At 36.0% G+C, this 18,016-nt stretch overlaps 1 protein-coding gene across 1 annotated transcript in view; it reads left to right on the forward strand.

Annotated features, from left to right (window-relative positions):
• The first annotated feature begins 14,387 nt into the window (after positions 1-14,387).
• Positions 14,388-18,016, forward strand: part of LOC118262370 (uncharacterized) — a 128,363-nt gene continuing 124,734 nt past the window's right edge. The window contains exon 1 of the mRNA XM_035573645.2: positions 14,388-14,497. The gene's annotated coding sequence lies outside the window, so the exon portion shown is untranslated. The remainder of the gene's footprint in view (positions 14,498-18,016) is intronic.

An 18,016-nucleotide genomic window follows, 5' to 3' on the forward strand; every position in this document is an offset into this window, starting at 1 on the left:
GATAATTGTATGGTTTAGTAAGCAAGTTACGGGTCGTTGATGTAAGCTGGTCATTTAGCTGTTTTAGGCACCATCCATAGGCATCACTGCGCGTTGAGTACTTGAATTAGAAAAATTTAAGACAATCTGGGCAGCACATCAGCAAACAAGTCAACTCAAGCGCGATGTCCGCCGCGTCAAGTGTCGCGGACTGCTGATTATGTTATATGAGCCTCTAGCATGGCTTGAAACTAGTCGAGCCTTCGTCTAGCAGTTACGTGAGTCCAGCCGATAAAATGCAATAAACATCAACAATTGTTTCAACAAACATTTTAAAAGCGGTTTTATCTGTAACACCTGTGTTACTATCAACAGATTAGCTGCTAATGTCTATCATAACAGTAAACATGTATTATGTAAAACGCATTGCTGGTGTAGTAGCATAGAGTACAATATTTAGACCTGTGCAGGCCGCAATCGATATTGTTGAAGTAGGTATTTGTGTCACGGCTGGCGCTCCACTTCGCGCTACAGACCACTGGGTCAGCCCGGTTCTATGGACCCTTATCTTCACGCTCTGTAACCGAACCGGGTAAGTAGAGCTCGTGGATAATAGACGCAGTGTCGCCTGTCTGCTGGATGTCTGTTGCATGCCACTCCAAGAGGGCTGATGAATTATGACATTACAGTTAATTGTAAAAGACAATCCCTACGGTTACGGGCTTGTTGCACATCAGCAAACAAGTACTTCAGCGCAATAATCGCTGCGTCGTGTGTCGCTTGAAAGCTGCATATGGATATGAGCCTCTAGCATGTCTTTAAACGAGTCGAGTTCTTCATCAAACAGTTACGTGAGTAAGCCGATAAACAATAAACATCAACAATTGTTTCAACAAACATTTTATTGGGCGTGGTTAGCTGTAACACCTGTGTTACTATCAACAGATTATCTGCTAATGTCTATCATAACAGTAAACATGTATTATGTAAAACGCATTGCTGGTGTCGTAGCATAGAATAGAATATTTAGACCTGTGCAGGCCGCAATCGATATTGTTGAAGTAGGTATTACACTCACGACTGGCGCTCCACTCATGCTAAGACCACTGGGTCAGCCACGGTTCCAATGGTCTTATCTTCACGCTCTGAAATTTGGAATGGAGGTAAGTTTTAGAGCTCGTAAAGGATAATAGATCTGAAAGTGTCGCCAAGTCTGTGGACGTCTGTTGCATGCCACTAATGAGGGCTGATGAATTCATGACCATTACAGTTAAAACATTGTAAAATCCAGTATCTGTACAAGTAGTAGGTACCGACCTAAAATTTGTACGAAGTGTGTGTTCTTCTAGTCAAATAACGCAAAATTAGAATGAAAGAGAATTAACCTTACAAAAATTTCTGAAATCAGACCCAAATCATAAACTGGAAAGGTTATTCGATAATATGGACTCTTCGCCTATAAAGAACTGAATCCATAAATCTAGTACCAAAATCCATACACAGTATGTCAGTACGTATGATATAACTTGGCAAGTTTTAATGAAAATTCATATACTAGACTAATTGCGTTTGAGAGGTTTCTGGCTCAGTGTGTCGCACAACTTGCCAGTTTTTGGATTTGGTCACTTTCATTCTAAGGGTGCAATAGTATAATGTTATAATTTTCTTCTTAAACTCTACGGGAAAATAAAAGAGGACTGATATAGGTAATGTGTTTATTATATTGTTTACATATTTATTAATACTATTTTACCGAGCACGCCACGCTAATTTAATATCCGCAACATAGCGGGAGACCACAGACCGTTATTTTATTGCAATAGTCGGTGATTTCAATGAATTAGTGGCATTGTATTCATTCTGCTACATTTGCATAAACAAAACAAATACTAAAGTTTAAAGGATATAGAAAATAGGACCATATAATGATTAGAATTTTGCAAACGTTCACATTTTTACATATTATTAATAAACACTTCACATTCATATATTTACTTACAGTTTCTGAAAACTGTATAGGCCTTCGCCGTAAGTGCGTCCATTCAAGTACGAATGTGATGTCTCAGAGACAGGTGCGTGAGGTGTCAGTCAGCTCGTGTCACACGAGACGAGGGTCCAGCAGATAGCAACACAATGCCCACCTTCCAGCTACTGAGCTCATGACATGCTGTGGACAATACAAACCTTTGTCACTTACTTAGTCGCTGTCTGCTAAAATTATAAACTTCATAGACTATGTATTACAATGATGTAAGCGTATGTACAGCCTGTATATAGCCACTAAATATCTTCTTGTTAATTTGCCTTTGGCAATGGTCGCGGTCACGTCGAGGCGGCCGTATTTGTATTAGAGGCGGTCACAGCTTCCCTTACCATCTGCTATGTTCCTCTGTAAAAATATTTAAAGAAGAATAAAGTTTTTAGGAAATTATTTCAGAAATATCGATCGATACGTATTTGTTTTTGTTTACATGACTTAGTCCTCATTACGTGTATTCCCTTACCATCGCAGTCTATTAGATAATCTCCATGTAATCGAGGCAGCCTACATTGGAGCTAGACTCAGACGCAATACCAGTCAAGGTGATTACCAGCCACAGACGTAATGTCAAGCTTCCCGGAAGATGTTTCCAGAAGCAGTGACATGGAGTCATTAGCATCAAGTGGTAACCTATTTTGTCAATGAAAGGTTTGGTGCAAACGAGTACACTTGGTATCATGCTATATGTATCTTTGACTGTTAGCTTAGTTACTGATAAGTGTGGATTGTGTTATGAGTCTAATGTTGTTATGTACATTAGATTTGTGGTTACTAAACTGACGTTTATATTTCGTTAAGGAAAATTTTCTATTTTGTAAAAATTGTGTAAGAGAATTGTAACTTAATGAGTCATATTGCTGCCACACATAGATACATTTAATGATTACTTTAACTATTCCTTAGTAACGATTTTACATCGAAAACAATTGCTAAGAACTAGGTTAAGAAACTATTAAATGACTGAGTGCAGCGGTTAGTCTACTAGTATACTCGTATGTTAGAGAAATCCCATTCTTTAAATTCCTACACGCATAAAGTTTGTAATAATAGGACACGAAACAATGTTAAAGCTTCCCGGATACAGAAACAATGTTTATTGAACTATTAAAATATCTCTGTCTTCGTAGAACATGATTATGTTACATTGTAACTAGTCACTGGTGTTGTGTGCAGGCGGCCTAAAGAGAATGTTCCCGAGGGACAGTCAACACACCACTTATGACTTTTTGCGTAGTACGCAGCCATTAATATGTCGCTTGTAGATATACTCGTTTGCACGTAATCAAGAGTAATATAATCTATAAGTAATTAATAAACCCGTTTGTTTGAATTATTTATATTTATACTGAGTTTATTAATACCTGCACGTAGCACACACGTGGTACACGTAGTACTTTATCACCTATCTGTCCCAGTTTTAAGAATTATCTTAAGAAAAAAAAACCTGAAAAAGAAATAAAGTTGATAATTAGGTATAAGTAAGCACTACTGCATGCCTATTTGTTACTGCATGCTTCATGTATGTACATACGTAAGTACGTACTTACATGCGGCATTTTACCCGTCAACTGCCCAGATTGGATAATGAAGGGAAGGATGTCAGTGTGCTAAGAATAGCTGCGCGGACGCACTCGCAATGGACGAGTTCCTGTCCGCGCCTGCGCACTATCCCCGACCGCGTGGGACGTACACCTGTACCTATTTGTTGTTTATTTACCAACAAATACGACCGTGGACTTCGTATTGCCAAGCAATAAATTGTTATTTAGGCATACATATCTTAAATATTTGCATTAGGTTGAGAAACATAATGAATCACACAATTTTTTATTTACATAATTTCCTTCTTTCTTCTGTAGTTTTCCTCAGATAAACCACGTTTCATTTTCGTTTTCCTTATAAATGTTTAAGTAGGCAGCTAATACTTCGTTTCCTGTACTTAATTGTGATAGCAGTTTCCCAGCGCACCACCACATCATGACAAATCTGAACTGACTCATGCTGAAGACTGTTATTAAGGAGATTATCTAGCTACTAGGAGGCGAGTGGTCTCCGATCACGTGCCGGTCGCCCGTGCGTGTTATACCTGCGCAGTGCCACACAAACGGTTGGACGGAGAACTAATTTATTATTGTTTTAAGAAAACTGTAAGATTTATTGATTTCGAGTACGCTCGGTTGATTTCGACGACCCTCAATCGTTTTCGACGACGCTCTATCGTTTTCGAGAATGTTGGAAAGTTATCGTAATTGCTCGATCGTTTTCGAGGACACCCGATTGTTTTCAAGGCGTTAAATTGTTTTCGAGAAGGGATGAGTTCGGATGTCCATAGGCGGCGGCGATTGTTTACCATCAGGTGATCCGTCTGCTCGTTTACCAGCCCATACCATAAAAAACTAATTACTATTTACTATCTAGTAATAGTAATAAATCTTAAAGTATATAGCACTAGTTTCAAACTAACGTGTCAGCTCCGCCATATTGCATGTCAAGGAGCACAGGTGGAGCTGCGGTCGCGCACGTGACAACATATACACACACGCACGCACACATGCGCACTCTCCCGGTAGTCGTGTTAGTGCGTGCTGTCATCACCTTAACCCTGCGACGGAATGAGGTCGACGTTGTTATAAAAATGGGTCACGAATTAGATGATGTGAGAGGTCACTGCCCACTGCTCGCGTGGTCGCTTGTATTGTGTTCATAGAGACAGATTTTTTTAAACCATGGTCATACTTGAATTTTCTGCATAGTCTCGTGGGTGAGTTTACAAACATATAAATTCACATACACATAAAAACCTGACCAGACACAACAATTTGTGGATCACACAAAGAATTGGTCCTTCCGGGAATCGAACCCGCTACACGTTGCCCAGCCACCACACCAACCGTGCAGCCGTTCTCGAAGGAAGGGAAATTAAAAACGTGAGGGAATTTCGAACCCAGGCCAATATCAATGTTACAAGCTTGTGGACATCATTAGTCCATAAGTCGTGGTTTAAACAAGGATTTTTCATATGTTGCTATTTGAAGGAGCCTTCAAGAAAGCATGATTTAATTTTTAATGTGATTGAACCCAACGATTCTATCTACATGTATATGTAGATGTAGTTAGTGTAGAATAATTAAAAATATTTAAGTGTTTGGTTTTTTTTCAAATTCTATTTATGATCTCCACGGACTCTTGATCCGTGTTCCGTGTCATACATTTTTTTGGAGTGTCTGTTTGTAATATTAAATTATCCGCTTTTTACTGCATGCATATGAATATATTTACATACGACACATACACCACAATACATTAATTTTTCTGTCTGTCTATTTGTTCTGGCTAATCTCAGATTGGTAGCACCGATTTTGAGCAGTTAGGTAGTTAATGTTAAGCTAGTTTTATTTTAGAAAATAACCAAAATCCCAAATTCTGATAACAGCTAGTTAAACATAAAACTCAGTTAAAATAAAACTCATTCATGTTACTCTCGACTGGTTCCGATTTTATTTATAATCTCATAAAACGAGATCACGCATCGCTCTCCCATGACCTTTGACCTTGAGACACTCGTAAACGTAGAAGAAAATATGTTTTACAACGTCTCATTGATTGATGATTTCACGCTGGTTACATTGGCTATAAAACAAGTGCGAGTCGGACTCGCTCATGAAGGGTTCCGTAACAGCAAGTAGATGACATAATATAAAAGTTGTAAAATAACTTGGTTTTACATAGTGTTTGTATGAACGACAAAGTTATATTTGCGGTTTTTGAAAATGTTTTATTTCTTAAAAACTAATAATGATATCTCGTTCAAACCAATTTTCGTTGTTAGTTTTCATTGAAATCTACAGCATATATTTTTTTCAGTTTTCTCACTCTCTTATTTTAAAAGTTAGAGGGGGGGGGACACACATTTTTCCACTTTGGAAGCGTCTAACTTTTAAACGATTGATTTTGACGAAAAGTGGTTTTAGAAACCTTAATGTCTTTTTTAAAGACCTATCCATAGACACCCATCACGGATATGTAAGCTGAAAAAAAATTTTTTTTTAATCAGTTCCATGTATGGAGTGCCCCCCTTTAATTTTTAAATTTATTAATTTTTATTCAAAATTCTAATAGCGGTTACCGAAATACATCATCTTACAAAGTTTCAACTATGTAGGCCCAACAGTTTCGGAAATAAATGGCTGTGACATACGGACGGACGGACGGACGGACGGACGGACAGACGGACAGACGGACAGACGGACAGACGGACAGACGGACAGACAGACAGACATGACGAATCTATAAGGGTTCCGTTTTTTGCCATTTGGCTACGGAACCCTAATAAAACAATAAAATGTGGGCACACTGTACCTACTATGTTACATGTTGCTGATCTGGGGTTATGAGTATCGAGCTGTATAAACAGTGAGGTCTAGATTAGTCTATGTATAGTGTACCTAGCTAATATGAAGGAAAAAGATTAGAGTCTGACATGAATCATGGCAATTTTCTCGAGTTTTGATGTCATGTCAGTATGGACGATTGGAATTGTACAATACATGGCCATTTGATTGTTTCTGCTTATAGTAATATTATGTGTTTAATATTGACAAAGTTGCTAATCAGGATATTCTCTCCTTAACACATTAACCGCCACGTCGGTTACTTCTCTACTTTAATGTCTTCAAAGACGTTAATTTGCATAATCAAAGCATGATGACATCTATTAGACATCATGTGACAAGACAAAGTAGTTTCCAGTTTGTTCAACTGCAAACAATTCGTTCCATCACCATTCGTCTATTATGTACTAGACAAAAGTATCTAAAACAGAAGGTGACTTACAGAGAGACACTGGAAATGTAAACCTCCACACAATGAGGAGTGAACCGCAGTGAAATCATCAGTATAAATAATCGTGATATAACATTACATGTGTGTGTTCAATATGTTGCATGTTTTTCTAATTTCTTTGTTGGACTCATAAATACACACGACAATGTTAGTTTTGGCGGATGTTTCAATACAGAAACAGATACACATCAATAAAATTGCGAACTTCATCGATGAAAGATTCGATGATTTATCTACAAGTTTTAAACACTACACAAGTAAGACTAGTGTGGCAGTCCATTGATAGACTAATGCCTTTTTCTACATAATTATAATAGGATAGATTTATCATAAACCCTGCGTTTGGCTTGCAGGTCGGAGATTGCAGTACGGTTCAGGTTTATCAGACGCTGCTACTCGATCTCTGTCAAATGTGTAGTAGTAGTACCGTTGACTCGTCACCTAATTGTATGCCTAGTATAATGTTATAATCTAGAAGTGATAGTGTACTGCAGGTGCAGGCACGGGGCTCGCCTCGTGACATCGCGGCCGAGCCCGCCCGTGCCCGCCCGTGCACGGCCGCATCGCACTCTGCCGAGCGAAAAATTCATAATTACCGTGCACTGTTTATGTGTATATTTACTTTTTTATTTATGCTTTGAGTAAATGTAACAATCGTAGCGTTAAATGCTGGATATGTATACTAAACAGCCGAGATTGTTATCTACTTTTTGCATTAATAATTGTTTTTATATATTATGTTCTAGTTGAACTGCCATGGACTTCGAAATTCATCTTTGCTTATTTCTCAGCTCAACATTTCTGCTATATTGTTGTTAAGTAACAGATAATCATATCTACATTCTAATGCACGACATTAAAAAAGTACATTATTAACTATGTTAACGCATAATACAAAATTATTAGAATTCTGTGAACAATTTGGTTAAGAGGTCCATTATTCAGCAGACTAGTTCACAAGCAGGACACGTCTGAAGTCAATCTGCAGTCGAGATAGATCGGTACAATATCTGAATACTTCACGCTTCGCGACTTACTGAGAAATGATATTGTAATTCGTAATATTTCAACTGCTACTGCTGCGCTGTCAAACTTTGTAATCATCTTCAGATAAAATTACACTTTCATTCATTGATTTGAACAAAATTTAATTTAAATGTTTTAATTTCAAATTCAAATTCATAAGAATGTTAGTTGATGAAACTAAAGATGACGATTTCAATCTTTAATTTCGTACAAGACACAAAATTGTTGTTGATAGTCAAGAAAAGACGGAGTTCCTATTTTTAAGCTACTTTATATGCAAAACGTTTACATTGTCTAATTAATTAGTTAAACGTCTAATGATTTCGTTACAAACTTCTGGCAGTTTGAAGTATGACGAGACGTTTTAGCGAAATTCTTCAAAGTCTGTTAATTTTAGTTGAGTTAACTCGAAGTTTCTCCTGTTAAAATAATCCCACCCAAAACATAAATGTGAAAGGCTGCCAAGTTCGATAATATTGGAATGCTTCGCCTATAAAAGAAGTGAGATCTAAATAAGTACCAAGTTCCATACACAGACCTCAGTTAAAAATGATATAACAAGTTGGCAAGTTTTCACACACTTTGTTATAAACCTACTAAACGCAATGAGTCAAGTATATAATTTTCTATTAAAACTTGCCAAGTTATATCATTTTTAACTGAGGTCTGTGTATGGAACTTGGTACTTATTTAGATCTCACTTCTTTTATAGGCGAAGCATTCCAATATTATCGAACTTGGCAGCCTTTCACATTTATGTTTTGGGTGGGATTTCATTTATTTTTGTAAGGTTTATTTTCTTTTTTTCTTATTTTACTTTATTTTGACTAAATCAAACCTTCGTAACGAATTTTAGGTCGGTACGACCATTGGAAGATATTTTTTTGTTTTAGTTCCGGGGTATGAATTTACACCTTCATTATTTTTAAAACCGACTCACACTTGGCCATTTTCAGATTTTTTCCTTTACCTTGACCTAAAGACCTACCTCCATGCCAAATTTCAAGTCAATACGACCATTGGAAGTGGTCTAGGTTTTTGATGAGTGAGTCAGTCAGTGAGTGTATAGTAAAAATAGCGATTTTCTGACGCAATATCTCAAGACCTACAATAGGTACATTAATGAAATTTTGTATTTTAGATAAGTAAGTAGATCTCGACAGATACTAGAAATTTCATAGCGTAGATAAAATAGATTTTGAGTTATAGGTGGGTCGAACACCGAAATGGTTCGTGTAATATAACCCACGGCCGGTGTGTCGGTTTTTTTGCTCGAACTTGGCGGACACACTGCCGTGTGTCTAGATAATAATAGCTTTTAAGTAAATAATAATATATTTATATTGTATATATTTTCGTCTGCAGTTACTATAACGGTATGAGGGTAGCGAACTCTCAGTGCAGTTTAGTTTTCCGAGTCATCTGGGATCTTATTTAGCCATAGTCTGTCTAGTTGTCTAGTACGTCTAATGTCTTATAGAGGTATTAATCCAATTAAGTTATCAATCCTGTTGTATTGGAGGGAGTGCCTATTGCCATATATCGGGGCTACGAGACCTGAACTCCTGACCTCGTGCGTATCTCACGATAACTCGACCAAGAAGGCAATCTACCAATTTCCTACTATCTTAATATTATTCCAAGGGTGGAAGTGAGTTAGTTATTTGTTCAGCCTGCTTCCATTGTTTTCGGAAAACTTTTATTTAGCTTCATCTTTGCGGTCATTGAACTCTGAGGGTGACACGGACGAGCTGTTTGTACAACACACAAAGAATATTAATCCAACATTATTATGTACATTGTCCGACATTACTTTTGATTTGAGAATATTGTTGTAATTTAATTGAAGACGATTCAATAAGGATTTAATTGAAGGCAAATGCCTTATAAGTATATATAAGTATAGTTACTTTAGATAGTAGGTATGATCATGGTCGTCGTGTTCCGCAGCGCAGATGAGACCAAGTAGAGCTGATGCCAGACTCGGAGCTGTAGACTACCTAGTCAGTAAGAGTCTGACACTCCTTGCCTCACCCAAGGTGAGAACAGGAACAGAAGTCACTGGACAAGATTTTCCTCCCTCAAAAAAAGTATGATCACATGCCTGTATTGATTCGGTAGAGCAAATAATTATACCTTACTGGCTTACAGTCCTTTTAAAAATATTTCTGAGCTTCATATTTGTATGGTGTTGTATGTAGTATTTACTAATCAGCGCTTTGTGTCATGAAATGCAATCACACTGCGTGACTACCACTCACCACGAAAAGTTAACACACGAAAGAAATTAACAAACAAAACAATACATTCCCCCTTGCTTTACATTAAATAAGTAAAGTACTTAAAATTCGTCGGTATCTGATTACACTGGATCACGGCGCGCTTAGTAAGAACGCGTGCGTTTTTGAGGCCAAGGGTGCGAACGTTACGTGTAACAAATAACAACAACTGCTCACAAATATAACATTTTCCTGTGTATCGGCCTATTTGTTTATTTATAAGTCCTTTACTATTTATTACTTGACCTTGGCTCTGATTGGAGCTCCGTACGTATTAATATTAATGACAAAGTTTTATGAAAGAATGGAAAAGGTTTGTTCATTCATCTGTAAGAGAATTTTATAATTCTTTTGATTTGTTATTCAATGTTAGAATTATAGAAGCTAGATTTACTAATGGATAGAATGCTAAATACTCCAGTAATGCTTGTAAATAACTTGACCTAACTTTGGTTATTATTTCATATTATAGTGTGTTTTTTATTATATAGTGCTGTTTGGGTGGTCTCTGATTATTTTTGGGTCAACTTTGTTTTGTTTGGAAGTCATTTGCTTTAATAGGATAGCAAGGTGTACAATTATGGGTACAATTTTAAATTAAAATGTGGTTATAGTTGTGGTTGTTAATTTACTATTTTACGCTGTTATAATACCCTGTATATTACATACCCTATCCTATTACTAAATCAAATGATAAATTAAACATAAGCCAAACATAATTTCATAACACTTATGCATGTAGGTACCAATTTTCAGAATCCGTAGCTTTACATTTTACAGCTACTGGCAAAAACAAACATTAATTATAATTTAAGTGAGTGTGTTTAGAAGGCTTTCTGTGCTGAGTAAATAATAATAATATCCTCGTGGTGGCAATATGGCGGGTGATGTCGCGCCGCTCCTGGCCGGCCTCGTAATGTAATGTCCTCCGAGATACCGCGCAGTTATTGCCTCCTGCTGTCATTGTCCTCTAAAATACGTCATCAACGAGCTTTTCTTGTATTATAACGGAATGAAAACAAATGGAGTCTAATCTATTTTTGTTAACTTTTAGCAGAGATACAATTAGCACAAGAAAAATAAAATCATTAATTTTCTTTACTGTAAACTTACTTCAGCTTTTTTGCACATCTAGCTATTTATCTAGTTTATCATGGTCTCGCTTTGTATGATCTTTCCGCTCATTCGACGGTCAATTTATACTGGTTTTGCACAGCTTGATGTGCAACCGTGGGTACAATAATTTAACGTTGGTGTTAGCAGGATATTCTGTACCACTCGATCGATCATTGTAATCCCAGAGGATAGCGAACTACGATCTTTGTTAACTTCGCCACTGACATTACATGCGGGACCCATAACTTGTCATGTCCACACAAATATTTCTTGTTATAAAAGAGTTTCCACTAGGGAGTATGGAAGTAATGTAAGACTTAACAGTGGGTAGTAAAAGTCGAAGTCATTCACATCGTCATCGTGATATATTTCTGAACTGTTTTGTTTTGGAGCTTAGTTTAAGAGCTGAGTTATAAGTTTTATGAGCCATGTCAGCGGTCACCTGTGACATTTATACATTAAGCCCTCCTGTGGGTACACTGTTAGAACATTAAGTACTTACTACTTACTTAAATTTAAGTGTGGGAGAGCCATGGGCCGACTCGACTGGAGTGATACCATGACCTCACAGAAAACTAACGTGAAACAACGCTTGCGTTATGTTTCGTTATGTGAGTGAGGTTACCGGAGGCCCAATTAACCCCTTACTCAATCTTCCCAATCCCCGATTCGCCAACAACCCTTAAATTCCTAATCCCCAAAAGGCCGGCAACGCATTTGTAATGCCTCTAGTGTTTCGGGTGTCCATGGGCGGCGATTGCTTACCATCAGGTGATCCGTTTGATCTTTTACTGGCTTATACCATAAAAATAATAACTAACCTAACTAAATAAATTACTGAAAAGCTTTTGCATATTATGGCCCTTGAATTTAATCTAGTAAATATCAACATTTTCGAATATAAAATGATCAACTCTTCGTTGTAAATATTATGTAAGCTGATGTCGTTGGTTCCTCGAACACCTACAAGTCAGTGTCAAACCGTACGCTCGCCTTGTATAAAACAAAGGTTTTTATTTTCTCGTTAAATAGTGTTCAAAAACAGCGCATACATTTTACTGACATTTGCTAAATAAGTTATGTTTTAAAATGAAGCTGTTTGTTGTGTTAACACGCCCACTGAAAACATACCAAAATGCGTCACTATGAATAAAACTGAAAATAATCAAAACAATGCATTTTGAAGCGATCACGAACAAAATTTGATGTTATTTTTTATTTTTATGAGATGCGGGAATTTTGCGTGGAGGTTGGAAAGTTCGAGAATTTAGTATAATCCGATTAGACCGCTCGGCAACGATAGAAAATTGGATTTTACAAGCGAATAAATGCAGTTATAGAATGGAATAAATTGCAAATATTTCAACTTCTATTGGATTTGCACATCAATTGGTTAACTGCCTTAGTAATTACATTTTCAATTCAAACACTTTATGAACCCTACCACTATCAGTGAGATCTACCCTTGAAAAGGTTTAGAACAAGGAAAAATCTAGAACGAATACAAGTGACCTATATTAATGTCTATAAATTTCGTTAACCAAAGATTAGGGTTTGACATTGACCCGAACATTAACGAACGTTTTGTAATTACTGGGAACAAAAAGTAATGACGTCATAAATCGTATGGTTAAGTAAATTATGGCGCCTGTTTTGTAAAAAATGTCACGAGTCTGGTAAAAGATGAAGTTACTACATTTACTGATTGGATATAACTGACAGTACCTACTACCTATCTACAGATATTTTAAGTAATTCATTAAAAGTAGGGTTTTAATATGTACTTAATCCGTAATTGCTCATAAAATAGTCTCATGTGGTTTCAAATGATAATAAAATTATCATTACTAGAATACACAGTAGAATTTTATGAGTAGAAGTTTATAAAAACGACAACATTTGTGGAAAATTTTGGCTGGGAAGGTGCTTGGATTATATTAAGTAGTGAATCAGTCATATTAGTAATTCCTGTTGGTAGGTTTCAAACCCGCACCCTCATGCATGAGAAGTGGGCGTCTTAAACCTGCGGGCCACCACGACAATAGTCCTTAGTCATTTATTAGTCAGATTTTATCACATTAATGTAATCACAGGATATCATGAAACAGCATGATATGTACTCGTGAGAGAAACAGCTGAGTCACTCACTAATTGTGCTCACTCATTCACTCACTCACTCACTACACTACACGTATCTGCCACTTATCTGCGACCAAGTTGCAATTACCGTGACCTTGGAAATTATACCTCTAAGTACTCTATTATGTCTCGGTAAGGCAGCACTTATGAAATTCTTAGTGAAATAATTACATTATCATCGTACTAATGTGATACATGATACTAAACATTATGTGCTGTTGCTGCTTAAAAACTCTTTTATCATTATAATAATGTTTTAATGATAAAATATTGCGATATTTACTAGAAAATAAAGTAGCTGAAAAAAAGTAAGGTAAATAGGTACTTAATGGGTTTCAACCAATACCTACATATGATACAAGCAATGTGATGCTTGATCAAGTATTAAGAAAGGCTTAATATGAGACGTCTGATACTGGAATCAACACACTGCACATACACCACTTCTAGAAGCAGTCGAGTATTTAGCAACAAGCTTATGTGAGCTAATTACTAAGTAGAATACATACTTATCACAGCTTAAGTTATGTTGCGGTAGGATTGCCTGTGTATGTCTATGTATGTAGGACTACATAGGTACTCCAGTTGCTAGTTGATAAATAATAATGTAGTATTGAAACAATAGATACTTTTTTAAGATATTAATTTAATTTTAAAAGTCTGAAAACTATTTAAAATTTAGTTCAATTGGTGTCGCAAATACCTACTTGGAAATAAAGTTTAAAACTATATTCAAATAACAAACATTAAAATACGTGTTCTACATTAATTTTACACTTTCAAACAACGTAAAGAATTTAAACTATAATCTGTACTTATAATGTTCCAATTAGTAGACATGGCATTGACCTGATTTTACGACGTGATTTAAAATATTAATTACAGCGTTTAATATGTACACGTCGCTTATATTTTGTTGCTTGAGCCACCCATGAAAGCTGTTCGTAGCGCGGCAAGCCCAGTCCGCCGTAGACCCGCGCGCCGCCCGCCCGTGCTACGCCGCTACGCTGCTACGCCGTAGAACGTGCGTGATTACCGTTTGTGTCGGAAACTTTGCAAGTTTTCTTCGAGAACGGTAAGTTAGATGAAATAAATTATTTTTATTTTTACTTAGTATTTGGTTATGAATACAATATTTCTGTGACTATATTGTTATTGTTTAAAGCTACAAACATTTTTGGGTTAATGTTTACCTAAAACAATATTTATCAAGTTCTTCCGTGAATGGGATACATTATTGGAAAATTACCTAAAGTGAACCTGATGTTATTTTTTTATAATATGAATAAAAGCTATGCTTTCAATGTTCCAGCAGCTTGAACTTTGGTAATTGAATAACTCATTAGCTGACCGACTCATTGTGTTTAATGAATGAATTTTAATTTCCCACAACAAAGTCCATTGTTAGGCATTCATTACATTACAATTACGTTAATTGAATAATTTGTATAACAAGAAAGCTCTGTATAACAATAACTTGAAGTACTTAATGAATGCACAACTTGAAGTTGTGTTAAGTTTTGATATTGAGGAGAAAATCTGGGAAAATAAATTAACTGTCTTTTAAGATACTATATCCTTTATTAAGCGAAAGTAGTATACCAGAATGAGTATCATTTAGCGTCTCTGGGGACAGACGTGACGATATGTACGTGTATGTGTATCATAGTATTTATAACTAAAACTTTCTTCGAAGACTTTATGTATGTATACTTCTCTTATGTATATCAAAATAAATGCTCTGCTACTGCTGTTCCCTTTCACAATCAGTGTCTCTTGTTGCAACTAACGAAGTATTCCTCGATATCTGCAGGTCTGTGGTCTGTGGTATACAAAATGTCTTTGATTCGTTTGAACTGTCCGATTGAGACAGCGTCAGGTTTTGAGAGCGAATAATTATCCTTAACGTTAATATTTGTAGTATTGACATTCGTTCTAGTGCTTGCTTTTTTAAACTTTGTTCAAATAAATGTTTTGGTAATTATAAGGTAATAACTAGGTCCATTCAAGCATTAACACATTGTGACTAATCAAAATAGATTCAAAGCATTATTAGCTTTTAAACTGTTGTATTATAAATTGAAATACATATATTGTTTATTCTAGATAATTTATTAAAAAAAGGCAATATAAAAGTCCTGTTATTAAAAACACTCATTACGAATTTCTTTTGAACTATAAATTGAATGAAATGGAGACAAAACAGTGTATTCTAAAAATAAGTTTATATATTTATATATGTTTGTCTCTGAGCCTTTCCATGGGGTCATGGTACCCAATGACGTGAACATTAACAATAATAAATATATCAAACGTACGGTTATTGACCCAAACTTATGGTATGGTAATAGGAGGCGTGAGGAAATTAATAAAACTTAGGCGATGGTTGAATTAACCTATATTCATAATAATATAGCAAGCGTTAAGCACGCGTTACCAAAATGCGTGCTTACAACTTCATACATGTGACAGTACGTCGGTGTATAAATACTTTCTAATCATATATCTGGTTATACAAGCTCGTCGCTGAATCTTCTTCTCCAATGACCCTATATTAATGACTATCTTTCAATATTTTTGTAACATAATATATTTTTGTACATAAGATGTTAATGTACATAAGATATTTTTATCCGTATTTCATCAACTCTGCTGAATGTTTCGTTATCCTTCTTGCGGGTAAATCCATTACCCCTACAATAGATAGCCGGGGAAGGGATTATCTAGACATGTTCTCTGTTGAACAAAAATGTCTTTCTCCATTAAAGTGATCGCCACAGAGTACAGGGCAACATTAATGTTTCTACAACTGTCGGGCATAATTACAACAAACAAGAGTTGATGGCTTGGCTTACCTGAGAGCTTGTTATAAAAAGGTTCGGTTTTAATGATTTTTTATTACATTTTGATGACAGTGAGTGACATTGCAGTCCCAACATAATAAAACTTGTACGATGTTTATTTAGTCTTACCTACGGGCGATCGTCGTTACGTAAATGAGTCCCTCGAGGCAAAATACATAAAATTTCAATTAGAATTTAGTCTGCCAGCGAGCGTAGAAACAAAAGCATCTATATTTTAATGTCAGTTTAATAGAGTCCCTGCAGGTCTAGACTTCAGGCAGTAAGTGGCAGTGTATGTAGCTCGATCCATTTCCATCACGCTACAGTTTGTTCAGCGTGACAGGCCATTACCTGTCGCCGTGTTCAGGCCAATAAACCCATTACCTTTTATTATGGGTGTATGGGTTTCACGTCTGAAGCTTTGTGAGTTGTGGATCACTTACATGCAGATTGCTCCCCGTTATGTTTGTTTGATTATTGTAATGTAATGTGAGGCTGCTATTCTAGATAAGATTAGATAGAACGACTTTAGTTCTGATGATTGGATTAGTGTTGGTAGTGGCCAGAAGAGATATTTGTCCTGCAGAGGCTGCTTTCGGTAGATTACGTAGATGACTTAAAAAATTTTGAACACGATTATGAACTAGTATCATTTTGTTTAACAATGATACCATTTATGTTGTAGTTTTAGGCTATTACACGCTAATAAACGATGGGGCGCGAGGAGGCGTGGGCCTAATGTGGTTGACATGTCCTAATTAACAGTAAATGTACCATTTTATACGGCAGTTAGTACTGGAAATACAGCTTGGATATAGTAGATGGGATTGTGACATTTCAAAGCACTATAAAGTAGGAAATACGAGCGTAATATAATAGTTACTGTGTGATATTAAACTGGAGTAAATGTTAACAGTTAGAGGTCATAAACGAGACATCGTGGGATTCTGGATTTGATACACGGGATAGTTAGACACCCACAATATCTTGGAATAAAAGAAAAAGGGGTGTCTTGACACGTGTGATTTCACAATAAGTCAATACTAAACACTCATTGAAAGTTACAGCATTTATCGAAGGGATATCACTTAGATAAAATCTATGCTTAACTACCTCAGTACTTATAGTTACTTGGTATATTAATATTAAGCAGTTGCCAGTTATAACGTTCCTTAAGAGTGTATGGCTGGGCGCCAAATGGTAGGTACTGGCAAATGAACCAACTCGCTCATTACTCCATATTCTTTGAATCAGCAACCTTCTTACTTTCTTAATAAGATTTATATTTAAATGAGTGAACTTCACAGTTATTGGAATAAATAAATTCATTACGAAGTTTATTCTAAAGAATTTTTCAGCAAGTAAAAGTATCTATGGTATAAAACGGTTCAGTAATTTTCCTTTTATCGACAAATTAATTAGGAATGCCTTTGATAAATAACTTGACGGTGTTTTGTTTCCCAAAGTCTAGGGCAATGGTTAACAAATTGTTGTAAATAAGTTTGGAAATCGTTTGTAATCTAACACCAAAATGGTGGTCGTTTTCAAGGGCCTAAATAGAGTTACTTACTGTAAATAAAAAGAATAATAAGATAAAAGAATAAAACAAAATAAGATTTCGAGCAAAAATGTTGCTGTCCTGAGTTCGATTCATATGTATCGGAATTTTTACAAGTCTACCCATACATTAAAGAAGACACACCATTTATAATAGTTATTACTAAACGCATAAACCGAAATAAACAACACAA

This window comes from Spodoptera frugiperda, chromosome 12 (assembly GCF_023101765.2).
Source record: "Spodoptera frugiperda isolate SF20-4 chromosome 12, AGI-APGP_CSIRO_Sfru_2.0, whole genome shotgun sequence".
Classification (NCBI taxonomy): Eukaryota; Metazoa; Arthropoda; class Insecta; order Lepidoptera; family Noctuidae; genus Spodoptera; species Spodoptera frugiperda.